At 48.2% G+C, this 24,607-nt stretch overlaps 1 protein-coding gene across 1 annotated transcript in view; it reads left to right on the top strand.

Moving 5' to 3' along the window:
• Nucleotides 1-24,607, top strand: part of LOC140383559 (ephrin type-A receptor 4-like) — a 191,384-nt gene that overhangs the window by 77,386 nt on the left and 89,391 nt on the right. The window lies entirely within an intron of this gene.

Below are 24,607 nucleotides of genomic sequence, written 5' to 3'. Positions count from 1 at the left end.
GGTCTTCTTCTGCAGAGGCCTTCTTCTGCACTGGTCTTCTTCTGCAGAGATCTTTTTCTGCACAGGTCTTCTTCAACATAGGTCTTCTTCTCCACAGGTCTTCTTCTGCAGGGGTGTTCTTCTGCAGGGGTCTTCTTCTGCAGAGTTCTTCTTCTGGACAGGACTTCTTCTGCACAGGTTTTCTTCTGCAGATGTCTTCTTCTGCAGAGGTCTTCTTCTGCAAAGGTCTTCTTCTGCAGAGCTCTTCTTCTGCAGAGGTCTTCTTCTGCACAGGTCTTCTTCTGAAGGGGTCGTCTTCTGCAGAGGTCTTCTTCTGCACAGGTCTTCTTCTGCAGAGGTCCTCTTCTGCAGAGCTTTTCTTCTGAACAGGTCTTCTTCTGCACGGGTCTTCTTCTGCAGAGGTCTTCTTCTGCAGAGGTTTTCTTCTGCACAGGTTTTCTTCTGCAGATGTCTTCTTCTGCAGAGGTCTTCTTCTGCAAAGGTCTTCTTCTGCAGAGCTCTTCTTCTGCAGAGGTCTTCTTCTGCACAGGTCTTCTTCTGAAGGGGTCGTCTTCTGCAGAGGTCTTCTTCTGCACAGGTCTTCTTCTGCAGAGGTCCTCTTCTGCAGAGCTTTTCTTCTGAACAGGTCTTCTTCTGCACGGGTCTTCTTCTGCAGAGGTCTTCTTCTGCAGAGGTCTTCTTCTGGACAGGACTTCTTCTGCAGAGGTCTTATTCTGCAGAGCTCTTCTTCTGCAGAGGTCTTCTGAAGACGTCTTCTTCTGCAGAGGTCTTATTCTGCAGAGCTCTTCTTCTGCAGAGGTTTTCTTCTGCACAGGTCTTCTTCTGCATACGTCTTATTCTGCAGGGGTCTTCGTCTGGAGGGGTCTCCTTCTGCAGAGGTCTTATTCTGCAGAGCTCTTTTTCTGCAGAGGTCTTCTTCTGCACTGGTCTTCTTCTACAGAGGTCTTCTTCTGCAGAGGCCTTCTTCTGCACTGGTCTTCTTCTGCAGAGATCTTTTTCTGCACAGGTCTTCTTCAACATAGGTCTTCTTCTCCACAGGTCTTCTTCTGCAGGGGTGTTCTTCTGCAGGGGTCTTCTTCTGCAGAGTTCTTCTTCTGGACAGGACTTCTTCTGCAGAGGTTTTCTTCTGCACAGGTTTTCTTCTGCAGATGTCATCTTCTGCAGAGGTCTTCTCCTGCAAAGGTCTTCTTCTGCAGAGCTCTTCTTCTGCAGAGGTCTTCTTCTGCACAGGTCTTCTTCTGAAGGGGTCGTCTTCTGCAGAGGTCTTCTTCTGCACAGGTCTTCTTCTGCAGAGGTCCTCTTCTGCAGAGCTTTTCTTCTGAACAGGTCTTCTTCTGCACGGGTCTTCTTCTGCAGAGGTCTTCTTCTGCAGAGGTCTTCTTCTGGACAGGACTTCTTCTGCAGAGGTCTTATTCTGCAGAGCTCTTCTTCTGCAGAGGTCTTCTGAAGACGTCTTCTTCTGCAGAGGTCTTATTCTGCAGAGCTCTTCTTCTGCAGAGGTTTTCTTCTGCACAGGTCTTCTTCTGCATACGTCTTATTCTGCAGGGGTCTTCGTCTGGAGGGGTCTCCTTCTGCAGAGGTCTTATTCTGCAGAGCTCTTTTTCTGCAGAGGTCTTCTTCTGCACTGGTCTTCTTCTACAGAGGTCTTCTTCTGCAGAGGCCTTCTTCTGCACTGGTCTTCTTCTGCAGAGATCTTTTTCTGCACAGGTCTTCTTCAACATAGGTCTTCTTCTCCACAGGTCTTCTTCTGCAGGGGTGTTCTTCTGCAGGGGTCTTCTTCTGCAGAGTTCTTCTTCTGGACAGGACTTCTTCTGCACAGGTTTTCTTCTGCAGATGTCTTCTTCTGCAGAGGTCTTCTTCTGCAAAGGTCTTCTTCTGCAGAGCTCTTCTTCTGCAGAGGTCTTCTTCTGCACAGGTCTTCTTCTGAAGGGGTCGTCTTCTGCAGAGGTCTTCTTCTGCACAGGTCTTCTTCTGCAGAGGTCCTCTTCTGCAGAGCTTTTCTTCTGAACAGGTCTTCTTCTGCACGGGTCTTCTTCTGCAGAGGTCTTCTTCTGCAGAGGTTTTCTTCTGCACAGGTTTTCTTCTGCAGATGTCTTCTTCTGCAGAGGTCTTCTTCTGCAAAGGTCTTCTTCTGCAGAGCTCTTCTTCTGCAGAGGTCTTCTTCTGCACAGGTCTTCTTCTGAAGGGGTCGTCTTCTGCAGAGGTCTTCTTCTGCACAGGTCTTCTTCTGCAGAGGTCCTCTTCTGCAGAGCTTTTCTTCTGAACAGGTCTTCTTCTGCACGGGTCTTCTTCTGCAGAGGTCTTCTTCTGCAGAGGTCTTCTTCTGGACAGGACTTCTTCTGCAGAGGTCTTATTCTGCAGAGCTCTTCTTCTGCAGAGGTCTTCTGAAGACGTCTTCTTCTGCAGAGGTCTTATTCTGCAGAGCTCTTCTTCTGCAGAGGTTTTCTTCTGCACAGGTCTTCTTCTGCATACGTCTTATTCTGCAGGGGTCTTCGTCTGGAGGGGTCTCCTTCTGCAGAGGTCTTATTCTGCAGAGCTCTTTTTCTGCAGAGGTCTTCTTCTGCACTGGTCTTCTTCTACAGAGGTCTTCTTCTGCAGAGGCCTTCTTCTGCACTGGTCTTCTTCTGCAGAGATCTTTTTCTGCACAGGTCTTCTTCAACATAGGTCTTCTTCTCCACAGGTCTTCTTCTGCAGGGGTGTTCTTCTGCAGGGGTCTTCTTCTGCAGAGTTCTTCTTCTGGACAGGACTTCTTCTGCAGAGGTTTTCTTCTGCACAGGTTTTCTTCTGCAGATGTCTTCTTCTGCAGAGGTCTTCTTCTGCAAAGGTCTTCTTCTGCAGAGCTCTTCTTCTGCAGAGGTCTTCTTCTGCACAGGTCTTCTTCTGAAGGGGTCGTCTTCTGCAGAGGTCTTCTTCTGCACAGGTCTTCTTCTGCAGAGGTCCTCTTCTGCAGAGCTTTTCTTCTGAACAGGTCTTCTTCTGCACGGGTCTTCTTCTGCAGAGGTCTTCTTCTGCAGAGGTCTTCTTCTGCAGACGTCTTCTTCTGAACAGGTCTTCTTCTGCAGAGGTTTTCTTCTGCAGAGGTCTTATTCTGCAGGGGTCTTCTTCTGCAGGGGTCTTCTTCTGCAGGGGTCTTATCTGCAGAGGTCTTCTTGTGCAGACGTCTTCTGCACAGGTCTTCTTCTGCAGAGGTTTTCTTCTGCAGGAGTCTTCTTCTACAGAGGTCTTCTTCTGCAGAGGCCTTCTTCTGCACTGGTCTTCTTCTGCAGAGGTCTTTTTCTGCACAGGTCTTCTTCTGCATAGGTCTTCTTCTCCACAGGTCTTCTTCTGCAGGGGTTTTCTTCTGCACATGTCTTCTTCTGCAGAGTTCTTCTTCTGGACAGGACTTCTTCTGCAGAGGTTTTCTTCTGCACAGGTTTTCTTCTGCAGAGGTCTTCTTCTGCAGAGGTCTTCTTCTGCAAAGGTCTTCTTCTGCAGTTGTCTTCTTCTGCAGAGGTCTTCTTCTGCACAGGTCTTCTTCTGCAGAGGTATTCTTCTGCACAGGTCTTCTTCTGCAGAGGTCTTCTTCTGCAGAGGTCTTCTTCTGCAGAGGTCTTCTTCTGCACAGGTCTTCTTCTGAAGGGGTCGTCTTCTGCAGAGGTCTTCTTCTGCACAGGTCTTCTTCTGCAGAGGTCTTCTTCTGCAGAGCTTTTCTTCTGAACAGGTCTTCTTCTGCACGGGTCTTCTTCTGCGGAGGTCTTCTTCTGCAGACGTCTTCTTCTGAACAGATCTTCTTCTGCATAGGTCTTCTTCTCCACAGGTCTTCTTCTGCAGGGGTTTTCTTCTGCACATGTCTTCTTCTGCAGAGTTCTTCTTCTGGACAGGACTTCTTCTGCAGAGGTTTTCTTCTGCACAGGTTTTCTTCTGCAGAGGTCTTCTTCTTCAGAGGTCTTCTTCTGCAAAGGTCTTCTTCTGCAGTTGTCTTCTTCTGCAGAGGTCTTCTTCTGCACAGGTCTTCTTCTGCAGAGGTCTTCTTCTGCAGAGGTCTTCTTCTGCAGAGGTCTTCTTCTGCACAGGTCTTCTTCTGAGGGGGTCGTCTTCTGCAGAGGTCTTCTTCTGCACAGGTCTTCTTCTGCAGAGGTCTTCTTCTGCAGAGGTCTTCTTCTGCAGAGGTCTTCTTCTGCACAGGTCTTCTTCTGAGGGGGTCGTCTTCTGCAGAGGTCTTCTTCTGCACAGGTCTTCTTCTGCAGAGGTCTTCTTCTGCAGAGCTTTTCTTCTGAACAGGTCTTCTTCTCCACGGGTCTTCTTCTGCAGAGGTCTTCTTCTGCAGAGGTCTTCTTCTGCAGACGTCTTCTTCTGAACAGGTCTTCTTCTGCAGAGGTCTTCTTCTGCAGAGTTCTTATTCTGCAGGGGTCTTCTTCTGCAGACGTCTTCTTTTGCAGACGTCTTCTTCTCCACAGGTCTTCTTCTGCACAGGTCTTCTTCTGCAGGGGTCTTCTTCTGCACAGGTCTTCTTCTGCAGGTGTCTTCTTTTGCACAGGTCTTCTTCTGCCCAAGTCTTCTTCTGCAGGGGTCTTCTTCTGCAGGGGTCTTCTTCTGCAGAGGTCTTCTTCTGCACAGGTTTTCTTCTGCAGAGGTCTCCTTCTGCAGAGGTCTTATTCTTCAGAACTGTTCTTCTACAGAGGTCTTCTTCTGCCCAGGTCTTCTTCTGCAGAGGTATTCTTCTGCATAGGTCTTCTTATGCAGTGGTCTTCTTCAGCAGAGTTCTTTTTCTGCACAGGTATTCTTCTGCACAGGTCTTCTCCTGCACAGGTCTTCTTCTAAAGAGCTTTTCTTCTGCACAGGTCTTCTTCTGCAGAGGTCTTCTTCTGGACAGGACTTCTTCTGCAGAGGTCTTATTCTGCAGAGCTCTTCTTCTGCAGAGGTCTTCTGAAGACGTCTTCTTCTGCAGAGGTCTTATTCTGCAGAGCTCTTCTTCTGCAGAGGTATTCTTCTGCACAGGTCTTCTTCTGCAGACGTCTTATTTTGCAGGGGTCTTCGTCTGGAGGGGTCTCCTTCTGCAGAGGTCTTATTCTGCAGAGCTCTTTTTCTGCAGAGGTTTTCTTCTGCACTGGTCTTCTTCTACAGAGGTCTTCTTCTGCAGAGGCCTTCTTCTGCACTGGTCTTCTTCTGCAGAGGTCTTTTTCTGCACAGGTCTTCTTCTGCATAGGTCTTCTTCTCCACAGGTCTTCTTCTGCAGGGGTGTTCTTCTGCAGAGGTTTTCTTCTGCACAGGTTTTCTTCTGCAGATGTCTTCTTCTGCAGAGGTCTTCTTCTGCAAAGGTCTTTTTCTGCAGAGGTCTTCTTCTGCAGAGGTCTTCTTCTGCAGAGGTCTTCTTCTGCACAGGTCTTCTTCTGAAGGGGTCGTCTTCTGCAGAGGTCTTCTTCTGCACAGGTCTTCTTCTGCAGAGGTCTTCTTCTGCAGAGCTTTTCTTCTGAACAGGTCTTCTTCTGGACGGGTCTTCTTCTGCAGAGGTCTTCTTCTGCAGAGGTCTTCTTCTGCAGACGTCTTCTTCTGAACAGGTCTTCTTCTGCAGAGGTTTTCTTCTGCAGAGGTCTTATTCTGCAGAGGTCTTCTTTTGCAGACGTCTTCTGCACAGGTCTTCTTCTGCAGAGGTTTTCTTCTGCAGGAGTCTTCTGCAGAGGTCTTCTGAAAAGCTCTTCTTCTGCAGAGTTCTTCTTCTGCAGAGTTCTTCTTCTGCAGACGTCTTCTTCTGCACAGGTCTTATTCTGCAGGGGTCTTCTTCTGCAGAGTTCTTCTTCTGCAGAGCTCTTCTTCTGCAAAGTTCTTCTTCTGCAGAGGTCTTCTTCTGCAGAGGTCTTCTGCAGAGGTCTTCTTCTGCACAAGTCTTCTTCTGTAGAGATTTTCTTCTGCACAGGTCTTCTTCTGCACAGGTCTTCTTCTGCTGGGGTCGTCTTCTGCAGAGGTCTTCTTCTGCAGAGGTCTTCTTCTGCAGAGGGCTTCTTCTGCACAGGTCTTCTTCTGCAGAGAACGTCTTCTGCAGAGGTCTTCTTCTGCAGAGGTCTTCTTCTGCACAGGTCTTCTTCTGCATGGGTCTTGTTCTGCACAGGTCTTCTTCTGCAGGTGTCTTCTTCTGCACAGGTCTTCTTCTGCCCAGGTCTTCTTCTGCAGGGGTCTTCTTCTGCAGGGGTCTTCTTCTGCAGAGGTCTTCTTTTGCAGACGTCTTCTGCACAGGTCTTCTTCTGCAGAGGTTTTCTTCTGCAGGGGTCTTCTTCTGCAGGGGTGTTCTCGTGCAGAGGTCTTCTTCTGAAAAGCTCTTCTTCTGCAGAGGTCTTATTCGGCAGAGCTCTTCTTCTGCAGAGGTCTTCTGAAGACGTCTTCTTCTGCACAGGTCTTATTCTGAAAAGCTCTTCTTCTGCAGAGGTCTGATTCTGCAGAGCTCTTCTTCTGCCGAGGTCTTCTTCTGCCGAGGTCTTCTTCTGCAGTTGTATTCTTCTGCACAGGTCTTCTTCTGCAGACGTCTTATTCTGCAGGGGTCTTCGTCTGCAGGGGTCTCCTTCTGCAGAGGTCTTATTCTGCAGAGCTCTTCTTCCACAGAGGTCTTCTTCTGCACATGTCTTCTTCTGCAGAGGTCTTCTTCTGCATAGGTCTTCCTCTGCAGTGGTCTTCTTCTAAAGAGTTCTTATTCTGCAGGGGTCTTCTTCTGCAAAGGTCTTCTTCTGCAGTTGTCTTCTTCTGCAGAGGTCTTCTTCTGCACAGGTTTTCTTCTGCAGAGGTCTTCTTCTGCACAGGCTTCTTCTGCCCAGGTCTTCTTCTGCACAGGTCTTCTTCTGCATAGGTCTTCCTCTGCAGTGGTCTTCTTCTAAAGAGTTCTTATTCTGCAGGGGTCTTCTTCTGCAAAGGTCTTCTTCTGCAGTTGTCTTCTTCTGCAGAGGTCTTCTTCTGCACAGGTTTTCTTCTGCAGAGGTCTTCTTCTGCACAAGTCTTCTTCAGCACAGGTTTTCTTCTGCACAGGTTTTCTTCTGCACAGGTCTTCTTCTGCTGTGGTCTTCTTCTGCAGAGGTCTTCTTCTGCCGAGGTCTTCTTTTGCAGAGTTCTTCTTCTGCACAGGTCTTCGTCTGCAGGGGTCTCCTTCTGCAGAGGTCTTATTCTGCAGAGCTCTTCTTCTGCAGAGGTCTTCTTCTGCACTGGTCTTCTTCTACAGAGGTCTTTTTCTGCACAGGTCTTCTTCTGCACTGGTCTTCTTCTGCAGAGGTCTTTTTCTGTACAGGTCTTCTTCTGCAGAGGTCTTATTCTCCACAGATCTTCTTCTAAAGGGGTGTTCTTCTGCAGAGGTCTTCTTTTGCAGAGGTTTTCCTCTGCACAGGTTTTCTTCTGCAGAGGTCCTCTTCTGCAGAGGTCTTCTTCTGCAAAGGTCTTCTTCTGCAGTTGTCTTCATCTGCAGAGGTCTTCTTCTGCACAGGTTTTCTTCTGCACAGGTCTTCTTCTGCAGAGGTCTTCTTCTGCATAGGTCTTCTTCTGCACAGATCTTCTTCTGCAGTGGTCTTCTCCTGCAGAGGTCTTATTCTGCAGGGGTGTTCTTCTGCAGAGGTCTTATTCTGCAGGGGTCTTCTTCAGCACAGGTTTTCTTCTGCACATGTTTTCTTCCGCACAGGTCTTCTGCTGTGGTCTTCTTCTGCAGAGGTCTTCTTCTTCCGAGGTCTTCTTCTGCACAGGTTTTCTTCTGCAGAACTGTTTTTCTACAGAGGTCTTCTTCTGCCCAGGTCTTCTTATGCAGTGGTCTTCTTCTGCAGAGGTCTTTTTCTGCACAGGTATTCTTCTGCACAGGTATTCTTCTGCACAGGTCTTCTTCTGCACAGGTCTTCTTCTGCAGAGGCCTTCTTCTGCAGGGGTGTTCTTCTGCAGAGGTCTTCCTCTGCAGGGGTGTTCTTCTTCACATGTCTTCTTCTGGAGAGGTCTTCTTCTGGACAGGACTTCTTCTGCAGAGGTTTTCTTCTGCACAAGTTTTCTTCTGCAGAGGTCCTCTTCTGCAAAGGTCTTCTGCAGTTGTCTTCATCTGCATAGGTCTTCTTCTGCACAGGTTTTCTTCTGCTGAGGTCATCTTCTGCACAGGTCTTCTTCTGCAGAGGTCTTCTTCTGCACAGGTCTTCTTATCACAGATCTTCTTCTGCAGTGGTCTTCTCCTGCAGAGGTCTTATTCTGCAGGGGTGTTCTTCTGCAGAGGTCTTATTCTGCAGGGGTCTTCTTCAGCACAGGTTTTCTTCTGCACATGTTTTCTTCTGCCCAGGTCTTCTTCTGCACAGGTCTTCTTCTGCAGAGGTATTCTTCTGCACAGGTCTTCTTCTGCAGAGGTCTTCTTCTGCACAGGTCTTCTTCTACAGAGGTCTTCTTCTGCCGAGGTCTTCTTCTGCAGAGGTATTCTTCTGCACAGGTATTCTTCTGCACAGGTCTTCTTCTGCAGAGGTCTTCTTCTGTAGAGGCCTTCTTCTGCAGGGGTCTTCTCCTGCAGAGGTCTTCTCTAGAGGTCTTCTCCTGCACAGGTCTTCTTCTGCAGAGCTTTTCTTCTGCACAGGTCTTCTTCTGCAGAGGTCTTCTTCTGGACAGGACTTCTTCTGCAGAGGTCTTCTTCTGTACAGTTTTTTTCTGCAGAGGTCTTCTTCTGCAGAGGTCTTCTTCTGCACAGGTCTTCTTCTGCAGTTGTCTTCTTCTGCAGAGGTCTTCTTCTGCACAGGTTTTCTTCTGCAGAGGTCTTCTTCTGCACAGGCCTTCTTCTGCAGAGGTCTTCTTGTACACAGGTCTTCTTCTGCACAGGTCTTCTTCTACAGTGGTCTTCTTCTGCAGAGGTCTTTTTCCGCAGAGCTCTTCTTCTACAGAGGTCTTCTTATGCCGAGGTCTTCTTCTGCAGAGGTATTCTTCTGCACAGGTTTTCTTCTGCAGAGGTCTTTTCCTGCAGAGGCCTTCTTCTGCAGGGGTCTTCTTCTGCACAGGTCTTCTTCTGCAGAGTTTGTCTTCTGCACAGGTCTTCTTCTGCAGAGCTTTTCGTCTGCAGAGGTCTCCTTCTTTAGAGGTCTTATTCTGCAGAGCTCTTCTTCTACAGAGGTCTTCTTCTGCCCAGGTCTTCTTCTGCAGTGGTCTTCTTCTGCAGAGGTCTTCTTCTGCACAGGTATTCCTCTGCACAGGTCTTCTTCTGCAGAGGTCTTCTTCTGCAGAGGCTATCTTCTGCAGGGGTCTTGTTCTGCACAGGTCTTTTTCTGCAGAGGTCTTCTGCAGAGGTCTTCTTCTGCACAGGTCAAATCAAATCAAATCAAATCAATTTATTTTTGTAAGGCCCAAAATCACAACAACAGTTGCCTCTGAGGGCCACAGGGAGAAATGAATCAACAATGTCTGTGGTGGCGATGGAGTCAGACAATGTCTATGGTGGCGAGGGACGATGTCCCAGGGTCCTCTGTCCTTAGACTCTCCTTCTCGGCCAGGAAAAACTACAAAAAAACCTCTTTGGGAAAAAAGCGTAGAAACCTGGAGGAGTTCCAGTGAAGGAGAGATCCGACTCTCACAGACGGACACGAGGAGACTGGAGCTGGACCCACTCTTCAGGCAGAAGAGGGACCAAGGGTCTTCTTCTGCAGAGCTTTTCTTCTGCACCTGTCTTCTTCTGCAGAGGTCTTATTCTGCAGAGGTTTTCTTCTGCACAGGTCTTTTTCTGCAGAGGTATTCTGCAGAGGTCTTCTTCTGCACAGGTTTTCTTCTGCACAGGTTTTCTTCTGCACAGGTTTTCTTCTGCACAGGTCTCTTTCTGCAGAGGTACTCTTCTGCACAGGTCTTCTTCTGCAGAGGTCTTCTTCTGCACAGGTCTTCTTCTACAGAGGTCTTCTTTTGCCGAGGCCTTCTTCTGCATGGGTCTTCTTCTGCACAGTTCTTCTTCTGCAGAGGTCTTCTGCAGAGGTCTTCTCCTGCACAGGTCTTCTTCTGCAGAGCTTTTCTTCTGCAGAGGTCTTCTTCTGCACAGGTCTTCTTCTGCACAGATCTTCTTCTGCAGTGGTCTTCTCCTGCAGAGGTCTTATTCTGCAGGGGTGTTCTTCTGCAGAGGTCTTATTCTGCAGGGGTCTTCTTCAGCACAGGTTTTCTTCTGCACAGGTCTTCTGCTGTGGTCTTCTTCTGCAGAGGTCTTCTTCTGCCGAGGTCTTCTTCTGCACAGGTTTTCTTCTGCACAGGTCTCCTTCTGCAGAGGTCTTTTTCTGCAGAACGCTTCTTCTACAGAGGTCTTCTTCTGCCGAGGTCTTCTTCTGCAGAGGTATTCTTCTGCACAGGTCTTCTTCTGCAGTGGTCTTCTTCTGCAGGGGTCTTCTTCTGCACAGGTATTTTTCTGCAGAGGTCTTCTGCAGAGGTCTTCTTCTGCACAGGTCTTCTTCTGCAGAGCTTTTCTTCTGCACCTGTCTTCTTCTGCAGAGGTCTTCTTCTGCAGAGGTTTTCTTCTGCACAGGTCTTTTTCTGCAGAGGTATTCTGCAGAGGTCTTCTTCTGCACAGGTCTTCTTCTGCAGAGCTTTTCTTCTGCACCTGTCTTCTTCTGCACAGGTTTTCTTCTGCACAGGTCTTCTTCTGCAGAGGTACTCTTCTGCACAGGTCTTCTTCTGCAGAGGTCTTCTTCTGCACAGGTCTTCTTCTACAGAGGTCTTCTTCTGCCGAGGCCTTCTTCTGCAGAGGCATTCTTCTGCACAGGTATTTTTCTGCACAGGTCTTCTTCTGCAGAGGTCTTCTTCTGCAGAGGCCTTCTTCTGCATGGGTCTTCTTCTGCACAGTTCTTCTTCTGCAGAGGTCTTCTGCAGAGGTCTTCTCCTGCACAGGTCTTCTTCTGCAGAGCTTTTCTTCTGCAGAGGTCTTCTTCTGCACAGGTCTTCTTCTGCACAGATCTTCTTCTGCAGTGGTCTTCTCCTGCAGAGGTCTTATTCTGCAGGGGTGTTCTTCTGCAGAGGTCTTATTCTGCAGGGGTCTTCTTCAGTACAGGTTTTCTTCTGCACAGGTCTTCTGCTGTGGTCTTCTTCTGCAGAGGTCTTCTTCTGCCGAGGTCTTCTTCTGCACAGGTTTTCTTCTGCACAGGTCTTCTTCTGCCGAGGTCTTCTTCTGCAGAGGTATTCTTCTGCACAGGTCTTCTTCTGCAGTGGTCTTCTTCTGCAGAGGTCTTCTTCTGCACAGGTATTCTTCTGCACAGGTCTTCTTCTGCAGAGGTCTTCTTCTGCAGAGGCCTTCTTCTGCAGGGGTCTTCTTCTGCACAGGTCTTTTTCTGCAGAGGTCTTCTGCAGAGGTCTTCTTCTGCACAGGTCTTCTTCTGCAGAGCTTTTCTTCTGCACAGGTCTTCTTCTGCAGATGTCTTATTCTGCAGGGGTCTTCGTCTGCAGGGGCCTCCTTCTGCAGAGGTCTTATTCTGCAGAGGTCTTCTTCTGGACAGGATTTCTTCTGCAGAGGTCTTCTTCTGCAGAGGTCTTATTCTGCAGGGGTGTTCTTCTGCACAGGTTTTCTTCTGCACAGGTTTTCGTCTGCACAGGTCTTCTTCTGCACAGGTCTTCTTCTGCAGAGGTGTTCTTCTGCACAGGTCTTCTTCTTCTGCACAGGTCTTCTTCTACAGAGGTCTTCTTCTGCCGAGGTCTTCTTCTGCAGAGGTCTTCTTCTGCAGAGGCCTTCTTCTGCAGGGGTCTTCTTCTGCAGAGGTCTTCTTCTGCAGAGGTCTTCTGCAGAGGTCTTCTCCTGCACAGGTCTTCTTCTGCAGAGCTATTCTTCTGCACAGGTCTTCTTCTGCAGAGGTCTTCTTCTGGACAGGACTTCTTCTGCAGAGGTCTTCTTCTGCACAGTTTTTTTTCTGCAGAGGTCTTCTTCTGCAGAGGTCTTCTTCTGCACATGTCTTCTTCTGCAGTTGTCTTCTTCTGCAGAGGTCTTCTTCTGCACAGGTTTTCTTCTGCAGAGGTCTTCTTCTGCACAGGCCTTCTTCTGCAGAGGTCTTCTTGTGCACAGGTCTTCTTCTGCACAGGTCTTCTTCTACAGTGGTCTTCTTCTGCAGAGGTCTTTTTCCGCAGAGCTCTTCTTCTACAGAGGTCTTCTTATGCCGAGGTCTTCTTCTGCAGAGGTATTCTTCTGCACAGGTATTCTTCTGCACGGGTATTCTTCTGCACAGGTTTTCTTCTGCAGAGGTCTTTTCCTGCAGAGGCCTTCTTCTGCAGGGGTCTTCTTCTGCACAAGTCTTCTTCTGCAGAGTTTTCTTCTGCACAGGTCTTCTTCTGCAGATCTTTCCGTCTGCAGAGGTCTTATTCTGCAGAGCTCTTCTTCTACAGAGGTCTTCTTCTGCCGAGGTCTTCTTCTGCAGAGGTATTCTTCTGCACAGGTCTTCTTCTGCAGTGGTCTTCTTCTGCAGAGGTCTTCTTCTGCACAAGTATTCTTCTGCACAGGTCTTCTTCTGCAGATGTCTTCTTCTGCAGAGGCCTTCTTCTGCAGGGGTCTTCTTCTGCACAGGTCTTCTTCTGCAGTGGTCTTCTTCTGCAGAGGTCTTCTTCTGCACAGGTATTCTTCTGCACAGGTCTTCTTCTGCAGAGGTCTTCTTCTGCAGAGGCCTTCTTATGCAGGGGTCTTCTTCTACACAGGTCTTTTTCTGCAGAGGTCTTCTGCAGAGGTCTTCTTCTGCACAGGTCTTCTTCTGCAGATGTCTTATTCTGCAGAGGTCTTCTTCTGGACAGGATTTCTACTGCAGAGGTCTTCTTCTGCACAGGTTTTCTTCTGCAGAGGTCTTCTTCTGCACAGGTTTTCTTCTGCACAGGTTTTCTTCTGCACAGGTTTTCTTCTGCACAGGTCTCTTTCTGCAGAGGTACTCTTCTGCACAGGTCTTCTTCTGCAGAGGTCTTCTTCTGCACAGGTCTTCTTCTACAGAGGTCTTCTTTTGCCGAGGCCTTCTTCTGCATGGGTCTTCTTCTGCACAGTTCTTCTTCTGCAGAGGTCTTCTGCAGAGGTCTTCTCCTGCACAGGTCTTCTTCTGCAGAGCTTTTCTTCTGCAGAGGTCTTCTTCTGCACAGGTCTTCTTCTGCACAGATCTTCTTCTGCAGTGGTCTTCTCCTGCAGAGGTCTTATTCTGCAGGGGTGTTCTTCTGCAGAGGTCTTATTCTGCAGGGGTCTTCTTCAGCACAGGTTTTCTTCTGCACAGGTCTTCTGCTGTGGTCTTCTTCTGCAGAGGTCTTCTTCTGCCGAGGTCTTCTTCTGCACAGGTTTTCTTCTGCACAGGTCTCCTTCTGCAGAGGTCTTTTTCTGCAGAACGCTTCTTCTACAGAGGTCTTCTTCTGCCGAGGTCTTCTTCTGCAGAGGTATTCTTCTGCACAGGTCTTCTTCTGCAGTGGTCTTCTTCTGCAGGGGTCTTCTTCTGCACAGGTATTTTTCTGCAGAGGTCTTCTGCAGAGGTCTTCTTCTGCACAGGTCTTCTTCTGCAGAGCTTTTCTTCTGCACCTGTCTTCTTCTGCAGAGGTCTTCTTCTGCAGAGGTTTTCTTCTGCACAGGTCTTTTTCTGCAGAGGTATTCTGCAGAGGTCTTCTTCTGCACAGGTCTTCTTCTGCAGAGCTTTTCTTCTGCACCTGTCTTCTTCTGCACAGGTTTTCTTCTGCACAGGTCTTCTTCTGCAGAGGTACTCTTCTGCACAGGTCTTCTTCTGCAGAGGTCTTCTTCTGCACAGGTCTTCTTCTACAGAGGTCTTCTTCTGCCGAGGCCTTCTTCTGCAGAGGCATTCTTCTGCACAGGTATTTTTCTGCACAGGTCTTCTTCTGCAGAGGTCTTCTTCTGCAGAGGCCTTCTTCTGCATGGGTCTTCTTCTGCACAGTTCTTCTTCTGCAGAGGTCTTCTGCAGAGGTCTTCTCCTGCACAGGTCTTCTTCTGCAGAGCTTTTCTTCTGCAGAGGTCTTCTTCTGCACAGGTCTTCTTCTGCACAGATCTTCTTCTGCAGTGGTCTTCTCCTGCAGAGGTCTTATTCTGCAGGGGTGTTCTTCTGCAGAGGTCTTATTCTGCAGGGGTCTTCTTCAGTACAGGTTTTCTTCTGCACAGGTCTTCTGCTGTGGTCTTCTTCTGCAGAGGTCTTCTTCTGCCGAGGTCTTCTTCTGCACAGGTTTTCTTCTGCACAGGTCTTCTTCTGCCGAGGTCTTCTTCTGCAGAGGTATTCTTCTGCACAGGTCTTCTTCTGCAGTGGTCTTCTTCTGCAGAGGTCTTCTTCTGCACAGGTATTCTTCTGCACAGGTCTTCTTCTGCAGAGGTCTTCTTCTGCAGAGGCCTTCTTCTGCAGGGGTCTTCTTCTGCACAGGTCTTTTTCTGCAGAGGTCTTCTGCAGAGGTCTTCTTCTGCACAGGTCTTCTTCTGCAGAGCTTTTCTTCTGCACAGGTCTTCTTCTGCAGATGTCTTATTCTGCAGGGGTCTTCGTCTGCAGGGGCCTCCTTCTGCAGAGGTCTTATTCTGCAGAGGTCTTCTTCTGGACAGGATTTCTTCTGCAGAGGTCTTCTTCTGCAGAGGTCTTATTCTGCAGGGGTGTTCTTCTGCACAGGTTTTCTTCTGCACAGGTTTTCGTCTGCACAGGTCTTCTTCTGCACAGGTCTTCTTCTGCAGAGGTGTTCTTCTGCACAGGTCTTCTTCTTCTGCACAGGTCTTCTTCTACAGAGGTCTTCTTCTGCCGAGGTCTTCTTCTGCAGAGGTCTTCTTCTGCAGAGGCCTTCTTCTGCAGGGGTCTTCTTCTGCAGAGGTCTTCTTCTGCAGAGGTCTTCTGCAGAGGTCTTCTCCTGCACAGGTCTTCTTCTGCAGAGCTATTCTTCTGCACAGGTCTTCTTCTGCAGAGGTCTTCTTCTGGACAGGACTTCTTCTGCAGAGGTCTTCTTCTGCACAGTTTTTTTTCTGCAGAGGTCTTCTTCTGCAGAGGTCTTCTTCTGCACATGTCTTCTTCTGCAGTTGTCTTCTTCTGCAGAGGTCTTCTTCTGCACAGGTTTTCTTCTGCAGAGGTCTTCTTCTGCACAGGCCTTCTTCTGCAGAGGTCTTCTTGTGCACAGGTCTTCTTCTGCACAGGTCTTCTTCTACAGTGGTCTTCTTCTGCAGAGGTCTTTTTCCGCAGAGCTCTTCTTCTACAGAGGTCTTCTTATGCCGAGGTCTTCTTCTGCAGAGGTATTCTTCTGCACAGGTATTCTTCTGCACGGGTATTCTTCTGCACAGGTTTTCTTCTGCAGAGGTCTTTTCCTGCAGAGGCCTTCTTCTGCAGGGGTCTTCTTCTGCACAAGTCTTCTTCTGCAGAGTTTTCTTCTGCACAGGTCTTCTTCTGCAGATCTTTCCGTCTGCAGAGGTCTTATTCTGCAGAGCTCTTCTTCTACAGAGGTCTTCTTCTGCCGAGGTCTTCTTCTGCAGAGGTATTCTTCTGCACAGGTCTTCTTCTGCAGTGGTCTTCTTCTGCAGAGGTCTTCTTCTGCACAAGTATTCTTCTGCACAGGTCTTCTTCTGCAGATGTCTTCTTCTGCAGAGGCCTTCTTCTGCAGGGGTCTTCTTCTGCACAGGTCTTCTTCTGCAGTGGTCTTCTTCTGCAGAGGTCTTCTTCTGCACAGGTATTCTTCTGCACAGGTCTTCTTCTGCAGAGGTCTTCTTCTGCAGAGGCCTTCTTATGCAGGGGTCTTCTTCTACACAGGTCTTTTTCTGCAGAGGTCTTCTGCAGAGGTCTTCTTCTGCACAGGTCTTCTTCTGCAGATGTCTTATTCTGCAGAGGTCTTCTTCTGGACAGGATTTCTACTGCAGAGGTCTTCTTCTGCACAGGTTTTCTTCTGCAGAGGTCTTCTTCTGCAGAGGTCTTATTCTGCAGGGGTGTTCTTCTGCAGAGGTCTTATTCTGCAGGGGTCTTCTTCTGCACAGGTTTTCTTCTGCACAGGTTTTCTTCTGCACAGGTCTTCTTCTGCAGAGGTATTCTTCTGCACAGGTCTTCTTCTGCAGAGGTCTTATTCTGCAGGGGTCTTCTTCTGCACAGGTTTTCTTCTGCACAGGTTTTCTTCTGCACAGGTCTTCTTCTGCAGAGGTATTCTTCTGCACAGGTCTTCTTCTGCCGAGGCCTTCTTCTGCAGAGGTATTCTTCTGCAGAGGTATTCTTCTGCACAGGTCTTCTTTTGCAGAGGTCTTCTTCTGCAGAAGCCTTCTTCTGCAGGGGTCTTCTTCTGCACAGTTCCTCTACTGCAGAGGTCTTCTCCTGCACAGGTCTTCTTCTGCAGAGCTTTTCTTCTGCACAGGTCTTCTTCTGCAGACGTCTTATTCTGCAGAGGTATTCTTCTGCACAGGTCTTCTTTTGCAGAGGTCTTCTTCTGCAGAGGCCTTCTTCTGCAGGGGTCTTCTTCTGCACAGTTCTTCTTCTGCAGAGGTCTTCTCCTGCACAGGTCTTCTTCTGCAGAGCTTTTTTTCTGCACAGGTCTTCTTCTGCAGACGTTTTATTCTGCAGAGGTCTTCTTCTGGACAGGACTTCTTCTGCAGAGGTCTTCTTCTGCACAGGTTTTCTTCTGCAGAGGTCTTCTTCTGCAGAGGTCTTCTTCTGCACAGGTCTTCTTCTGCAGTTGTCTTCTTCTGCACAGGTTTTCTTCTGCAGAGGTCTTCTTCTGCACAGGCCTTCTTCTGCAGAGGTCTTCTTGTGCACAGGTCTTCTTCTGCACAGGTCTTCTTCTACAGTGGTCTTCTTCTGCAGAGGTCTTTTTCCGCAGAGCTCTTCTTCTACAGAGGTCTTCTTCTGCCGAGGTCTTCTTCTGCAGAGGTACTTTTCTGCACAGGTATTCTTCTGCACGGGTATTCTTCTGCACAGGTTTTCTTCTGCAGAGGTCTTTTCCTGCAGAGGCCTTCTTCTGCAGGGGTCTTCTTCTGCACAGGTCTTCTTCTGCAGAGTTTGTCTTCTGCACAGGTCTTCTTCTGCAGAGCTTTTCGTCTGCAGAGGTCTCCTTCTGCAGAGGTCTTATTCTGCAGAGCTCTTCTTCTACAGAGGTCTTCTTCTGCAGGGGTCTTCTTCTGCACAGGTATTCTTCTGCACAGGTCTACTTCTGCAGAGGTCTTCTGCAGAGGCCTTCTTCTGCAGGGTCTTCTTCTGCACAGGTTTTCTTCTGCAGAGGTCTTCTTCTGCACAGGTTTTCTCCTGCAGAGGTCTTCTTCTGGACATGACTTCTTCTGCAGAGGTCTTCTTCTGCACAGGTTTTCTACTGCAGAGGTCTTCTTCTGCACAGGTCCTCTTCTGCAGAGGTCTTCTTCTGCACAGGTCTTCTTCTGCACAGGTCTTCTTCTGCAGTGGTCTTCTTCTGCAGAGGTCTTATTTTTCAGGGGTGTTTTTCTGCAGAGGTCTAATTCTGCAGGGGTCTTCTTCTGCACAGGTTTTCTTCTGCACAGGTTTTCCTCTGCACAGGTCTTCTTCTGCAGAGGTCTTATTCTGCACAGGTCTTCTTCTGCACAGGTCTTATTCTGCAGAGGTCTTCTTCTGCCGAGGTCTTCTTCTGCAGAGGCCTTCTTCTGCAGGGCTCTTCTTCTGCCGAGGTCTTCTTCTGCAGAGGTATTCTTCTGCACAGATCTTCTTCTGCAGTGGTCTTCTTCTGCAGAGGTATTCTTCTGCACAGGTCCTCTTCTGCAGATGTCTTCTTCTGCAGAGACCTTCTTCTGCAGGGGTCTTCTTCTGCACAGGCCTTCTTCTGCAGAGCTTTTCTTCTGCACAGGTCTTTTTCTGCAGACGTCTTATTCTGCAGGGGTCTCCTTCTGCAGAGGTCTTATTATGCAGAGCTCTTCTTCTGCAGAGGTCTTCTTCTGCACTGGTCTTCTTCTACAGAGGTCTTTTTCTGCACTGGTCTTCTTCTGTACTGGTCTTCTGCCGAGGTCTTTTTCTGCAGAGGTCTTCTTCTGCACTGGTCTTCTTCTGCAGAGGTCTTTTTCTGCACAGGTCTTCTTCTGCAGAGGTCTTCTTCTGCACAGCCTTTCTTCTGCAGAGATCTTCTTCTGCAGAGGTCTTCTTCTGCAGAGGTCTTCTTCTGCACAGGTATTCTTCTGCACAGGTCCTCTTCTGCAGAGGTCTTCTTCTGCAGAGGCCTTCTTCTGCAGGGGTGTTCTTCTGCACATGTCTTCTTCTGCAGAGGTCTTCTTCTGGACAGGACTTCTTCTGCAGAGGTCTTCTTCTGCACAGCTTTTCTTCTGCAGAGATCTTCTTCTGCAGAGGTCTTCTTCTGCACAGGTCTTCTTCTGCAGTTGTCTTCTTCTGCAGAATTCTTTTGCACAGGTTTTCTTCTGCAGAGGACTTCTTCTGCACAAGTCTTCTTCTGCACAGGTTTTCTTCTCCACAGGTTTTCTTCTGCACAGGTCTTCTTCTGCAGTGGTCTTCTTCTGCAGAGGTCTTCTTCTGCACAGCTTTTCTTCTGCAGAGATCTTCTTCTGCAGAGGTCTTCTTCAGCACAGGTCTTCTTCTGCAGTTGTCTTCTTCTGCAGAGGTATTTTTCTGCACAGGTATTCTTCTGCACGGGTATTCTTCTGCACAGGTTTTCATCTGCAGAGGTCTTTTCCTGCAGAGGCCTTCTTCTGCAGGGGTCTTCTTCTGCACAGGTCTTCTTCTGCAGAGTTTGTCTTCTGCACAGGTCTTCTTCTGCAGAGCTTTTCGTCTGCAGAGGTCTCCTTCTGCAGAGGTCTTATTCTGCAGAGCTCTTCTTCTACAGAGGTCTTCTTCTGCAGGGGTCTTCTTCTGCACAGGTATTCTTCTGCACAGGTCTACTTCTGCAGAGGTCTTCTGCAGAGGCCTTCTTCTGCAGGGTCTTCTTCTGCACAGGTTTTCTTCTGCAGAGGTCTTCTTCTGCACAGGTTTTCTCCTGCAGAGGTCTTCTTCTGGACATGACTTCTTCTGCAGAGGTCTTCTTCTGCACAGGTTTTCTACTGCAGAGGTCTTCTTCTGCACAGGTCCTCTTCTGCAGAGGTCTTCTTCTGCACAGGTCTTCTTCTGCACAGGTCTTCTTCTGCAGTGGTCTTCTTCTGCAGAGGTCTTATTTTTCAGGGGTGTTTTTCTGCAGAGGTCTAATTCTGCAGGGGTCTTCTTCTGCACAGGTTTTCTTCTGCACAGGTTTTCCTCTGCACAGGTCTTCTTCTGCAGAGGTCTTATTCTGCACAGGTCTTCTTCTGCACAGGTCTTATTCTGCAGAGGTCTTCTTCTGCCGAGGTCTTCTTCTGCAGAGGCCTTCTTCTGCAGGGCTCTTCTTCTGCCGAGGTCTTCTTCTGCAGAGGTATTCTTCTGCACAGATCTTCTTCTGCAGTGGTCTTCTTCTGCAGAGGTATTCTTCTGCACAGGTCCTCTTCTGCAGATGTCTTCTTCTGCAGAGACCTTCTTCTGCAGGGGTCTTCTTCTGCACAGGCCTTCTTCTGCAGAGCTTTTCTTCTGCACAGGTCTTTTTCTGCAGACGTCTTATTCTGCAGGGGTCTCCTTCTGCAGAGGTCTTATTATGCAGAGCTCTTCTTCTGCAGAGGTCTTCTTCTGCACTGGTCTTCTTCTACAGAGGTCTTTTTCTGCACTGGTCTTCTTCTGTACTGGTCTTCTGCCGAGGTCTTTTTCTGCAGAGGTCTTCTTCTGCACTGGTCTTCTTCTGCAGAGGTCTTTTTCTGCACAGGTCTTCTTCTGCAGAGGTCTTCTTCTGCACAGCCTTTCTTCTGCAGAGATCTTCTTCTGCAGAGGTCTTCTTCTGCAGACGTCTTCTTCTGCACAGGTATTCTTCTGCACAGGTCCTCTTCTGCAGAGGTCTTCTTCTGCAGAGGCCTTCTTCTGCAGGGGTGTTCTTCTGCACATGTCTTCTTCTGCAGAGGTCTTCTTCTGGACAGGACTTCTTCTGCAGAGGTCTTCTTCTGCACAGCTTTTCTTCTGCAGAGATCTTCTTCTGCAGAGGTCTTCTTCTGCACAGGTCTTCTTCTGCAGTTGTCTTCTTCTGCAGAATTCTTTTGCACAGGTTTTCTTCTGCAGAGGACTTCTTCTGCACAAGTCTTCTTCTGCACAGGTTTTCTTCTGCACAGGTTTTCTTCTGCACAGGTCTTCTTCTGCAGTGGTCTTCTTCTGCAGAGGTCTTCTTCTGCACAGCTTTTCTTCTGCAGAGATCTTCTTCTGCAGAGGTCTTCTTCAGCACAGGTCTTCTTCTGCAGTTGTCTTCTTCTGCACAGGTTTTCTTCTGCACAGGTTTTCTTCTGCACAGGTCTTCTTCTGCAGTTGTCTTCTTCTGCACAGGTTTTCTTCTGCACAGGTTTTCTTCTGCACAGGTCTTCTTCTGCAGGGGTCTGATGTTTGAACCTTTGAACTCGCTGTAATAAAAACAGTTTAAATCCAGGACAAAGGCCCCAGAGCCGCAGCTGTGACTGTCTCCACCAGAGGGCGATGTTACACCGTGTGTTTGCTGCTGAGTCCCGCTGATGATGAAGAAGATGAAGATGATGAAGATGAAGAAGATGCAGATGAAGAAGATTAAGATGATGAAGATGAAGAAGATTTAGATGATGAAGATGATGATGTAGATGATGATAAATATGATGATGATGATGAAGGTGATGATGATGAAGGTGGTGATGATGATGATTAAGATGATGAAGATGATGATGATGACGAAGATGATGATGAAGATAATGAAGATGATGTTGAAGATGATGAAAATGATGATGATGATGAAGATGATGATGAAGATGATGATCAAGATTAAGCTGATTATGATTATGAGATGAAGATGATGATGAAGATGATGAACACGATGAACATGAAGATGATGAACATGTAGATGATGAACATGAAGATGATGAAGATGATTGATGAAAATGATGATGAAGATGATGAAGATGATGAAGATGATGAAGATGATGAAGATGAAGGTGGTGACGCTGATGATGATGAAGGTGATGATGATGAAGAAGATGAAGATTATGATGATAAATATGATGATGATGATGATGATGATGGTGGTGATGATGATGATGATGATGATGATGAAGGTGGTGATGATAATGATTTAGATGATGAAGATTGAGGTGATGAAGATGATGATGAAGATGATGAAAATGATGATGATGATGATGATGATGAAGATGAAGAAGATGAAGATGATGATGATTAGGAAGATGATGAAGATGATGTTGAAGATGATGAAAATGATGATGATGATGATGAAGATGAAGATGATGATGATTAGGAAGATGATGAAGATGATGTTGAAGATGATGAAAATGATGATGACGAAGATGCTGATGAAGATTAAGATGATGAAGATGATGATGTAGATGATGATTAAGATTAAGATGATGAAGATGATGATGTAGATGATGATTAAGATTAAGATGATGAAGATGATGATGATGTAGATGATGATGAAGATGACAATGATGAAGATGATTATGATGAAGATGATGAAAATGATGATGATGAAGATTAAGATGATGGTGAAAATGATGATGATTATTAAGATGAAGATTATGAAGATGATTAAGATGATATTGAAGATGATGATTATGAAGATGGGGATGAAGATGGACATGATGAACATAAAGATGATGAACATGTAGATGATGAAGATGAAGAAGATGATGATGAAGATGAAGGTGGTGATGATGATGATGATGAAGAAGATGACGATGGAGATGAAGATAAATATGATGAAGATAAAGATGATGAAGATGATGATGATGAAGATGATAGAGATGAAGGTGGTGATGATGATGATGATGAAGATGATGACGATGATGATGATGAAGGTGATGATGATGATGATGAAGATGAAGAAGATGAAGGTGGTAATGATAATGACGAAGATGATGATGAAGATGGTGATGAAGAAGATGAAGAAGATGACGATGATGATGATGATGATGAAGGTGGTGGTGATGATGATGATGATGAAGGTGGGGATGAAGATGATGATGATGAAGGTGGTGATGATGATGATGATGATGATGATGATGATGATGATGAAGAAGATGAAAAAGATGAAGACGATGATGAAGGTGGTGATGATGATGAAGATGATGAAGATTGTGAAAGTGGTGATGATGATGATGAAGATGAAGGTGGTGATGATGATGGTGATGATGATGATGATGAAGGTGGTGATGATGATGATGATGATGATGAAGATGAAGAAGATGATGAAGATGAAGAAGATGATGAAGATGAAGAAGATGATGAAGATGAAGATGAAGAAGATGATGATGAAGATGAAGGTGGTGATGATGAGGATGATGATGAAGATGAAGGTGGTGATGATGAGGATGATGATGATGATGAAGATGAATGTGGTGATGATGAGGATGAAGATGATGAAGGTGGTGATGATGATGATGATGATGAAGGTGATGATGATGATGATGATGAAGATGAAGAAGATGAAGGTGGTAATGATAATGACGAAGATGATGATGAAGATGGTGATGAAGAAGATGAAGAAGATGATGATGATGAAGATGGTGATGATGATGAAGATGAAGAAGATGATGATGATGAAGGTGGTGATGAAGATGATGAAGGTGGGGATGAAGATGATGATGACGAAGGTGGTGATGATGATGATGATGAAGATGAAGGTGGTGATGATGATGAAGATGAAGAAGATGATGATGAAGGTGGTGATGAAGATGATGATGAAGGTGGGGATGATGATGATGATGATGATGACGAAGGTGGTGATGATGATGATGATGAAGGTGGTGATGATGAAGATGAAGGTGGTGATGATGATGATGAAGAAGATGATGAAGATGATGAAGATGAAGGTGGTGATGATGATGAAGATGATGAAGATGAAGGTGGTGATGAAGGTGATGATGATGATGATTAAGAAGAAGATGATGAAGATGAAGGTGGTGATGATGATGAAGATGAAGAAGATGATGATGATGAAGGTGGTGATGAAGATGATGATGAAGGTGGGGATGAAGATGATGAAGATGAAGAAGATGAAGAAGATGATGAAGGTGGTGGTGATGATGAAGATGATGAAGGTGGTGGTGATGATGAAGATGATGAAGGTGGTGATGATGAAGATGATGAAGGTGGTGATGATGATGAAGATGATGAAGGTGGTGGTGATGATGAAGATGATGAAGGTGGTGGTGATGATGAAGATGATGAAGGTGGTGATGAAGGCTGCTGCACCTCCTCCTCCTGCCGCAGTTCCTCCTGCTGCACCTCCTCCTCCTGCTGCACTTCCTCCTCCTGCTGCACCTCCTCCTCCTGCTGCACCTCCTCCTCCTGCTGCACTTCCTCCTGCTGCACCTCCTCCCACTGCTGCACTTCCTCCTCCTCCTCCTGCACTTCCTCCTGCTGCTGCACCTCCTCCTGCACCTCCTCCTGCTGCTGCACCTCCTCCTCCTGCACTTCCTCCTGCTGCTGCACCTCCTCCTCCTCCTGCACCTCCTCCTGCTGCACTTCCTCCTGCTGCACCTCCTCCTCCTGCTGCACCTCCTCATCCTGCTGCACTTCCTCCTGCTGCACCTCCTCCTCCTGCTGCACCTCCACCTCCTGCTGCACTTCCTCCTGCTGCACCTCCTCCCCCTGCTGCACTTTCTCCTGCTGCACCTCCTCCTCCTGCTGCACTTCCTCCTGCTGCACCTCCTCCCCCTGCTGCTGCACCTCCTCCTCCTCCTGCTGCACCTCCTCCTCCTGCACTTCCTCCTGCTGCTGCACCTCCTCCTCCTCCTGCACCTCCTCCTGCTGCACTTCCTCCTGCTGCACCTCCTCCTCCTGCTGCACCTCCTCATCCTGCTGCACTTCCTCCTGCTGCACCTCCTCCTCCTGCTGCACCTCCACCTCCAGCTGCACTTCCTCCTGCTGCACCTCCTCCCCCTGCTGCACTTTCTCCTGCTGCACCTCCTCCTCCTGCAATTCCTCCTGCTGCAGGTCCTCCTCCTCCTGCACCTTCTCCTGCTGCACCTCCTGCTGCTGCACCCCCTCATCCTCCTGCACCTCCTCCTGCTGCTGCACCTTCTCCTGCTCCTCCTCCTGTTGCACCTTCTCCTCCTGCTGAACCTCCTGCTGCACCTTCTCCTGGTGCTCCTCCTGCTGCTGCACCCCCTCCACCTCCTCCTGCACCTCCTACTGCTGCACCCCCTCCTCCTGCACCTCCTGCTGCTGCACCTCCTGCTGCTGCACCTCCTGCTGCTGCTGCACCTCCTCCTGCTGCACTTCCTGTTGCATCTTCTCCTGTTGCTCCTCCTGCTGCACCTTCTCCTGCTGCTCCTCCTGTTGCACCATCTCCTCCTGCTGAACCTCCTGCTCCTCCTCCTCCTGCTGCACCTTCTCCTGGTGCTCCTCCTGTTGCACCTTCTCCTCCTGCACCTCCTCCTTCTGCTGCACCTACTATTCCTGCACCTCCTCCTCTGCTCCTCTGCGCAGCTCCTCTGCGCAGCTCCTCTGCTCCTCTGCGCAGCTCCTCTGCGCAGCTTCTCAGCTCCTCTGCGCAGCTTCTCTGCTCCTCTGCGCAGCTCCTCTGCGCAGCTCCTCTGCTCCTCTGCGCAGCTCCTCTGCGCAGCTTCTCTGCTCCTCTGCGCAGCTCCTCTGCGCAGCTTCTCTGCTCCTCTGCGCAGCTCCTCTGCGCAGCTGCTCTGTGCGTCGCGGTCCGTTCGCCTCAGAGTGAG

The sequence above is a fragment of the Eucyclogobius newberryi genome, unplaced genomic scaffold, assembly GCF_026437365.1.
Source record: "Eucyclogobius newberryi isolate DKJ021-1_F unplaced genomic scaffold, fEucNew1.0.hap1 SCAF_54, whole genome shotgun sequence".
In the NCBI taxonomy this organism is placed as follows: Eukaryota; Metazoa; Chordata; class Actinopteri; order Gobiiformes; family Gobiidae; genus Eucyclogobius; species Eucyclogobius newberryi.
Note: the sequence above shows the minus strand (reverse complement) of the source record. Positions and strands in the feature narration are given on the sequence as shown.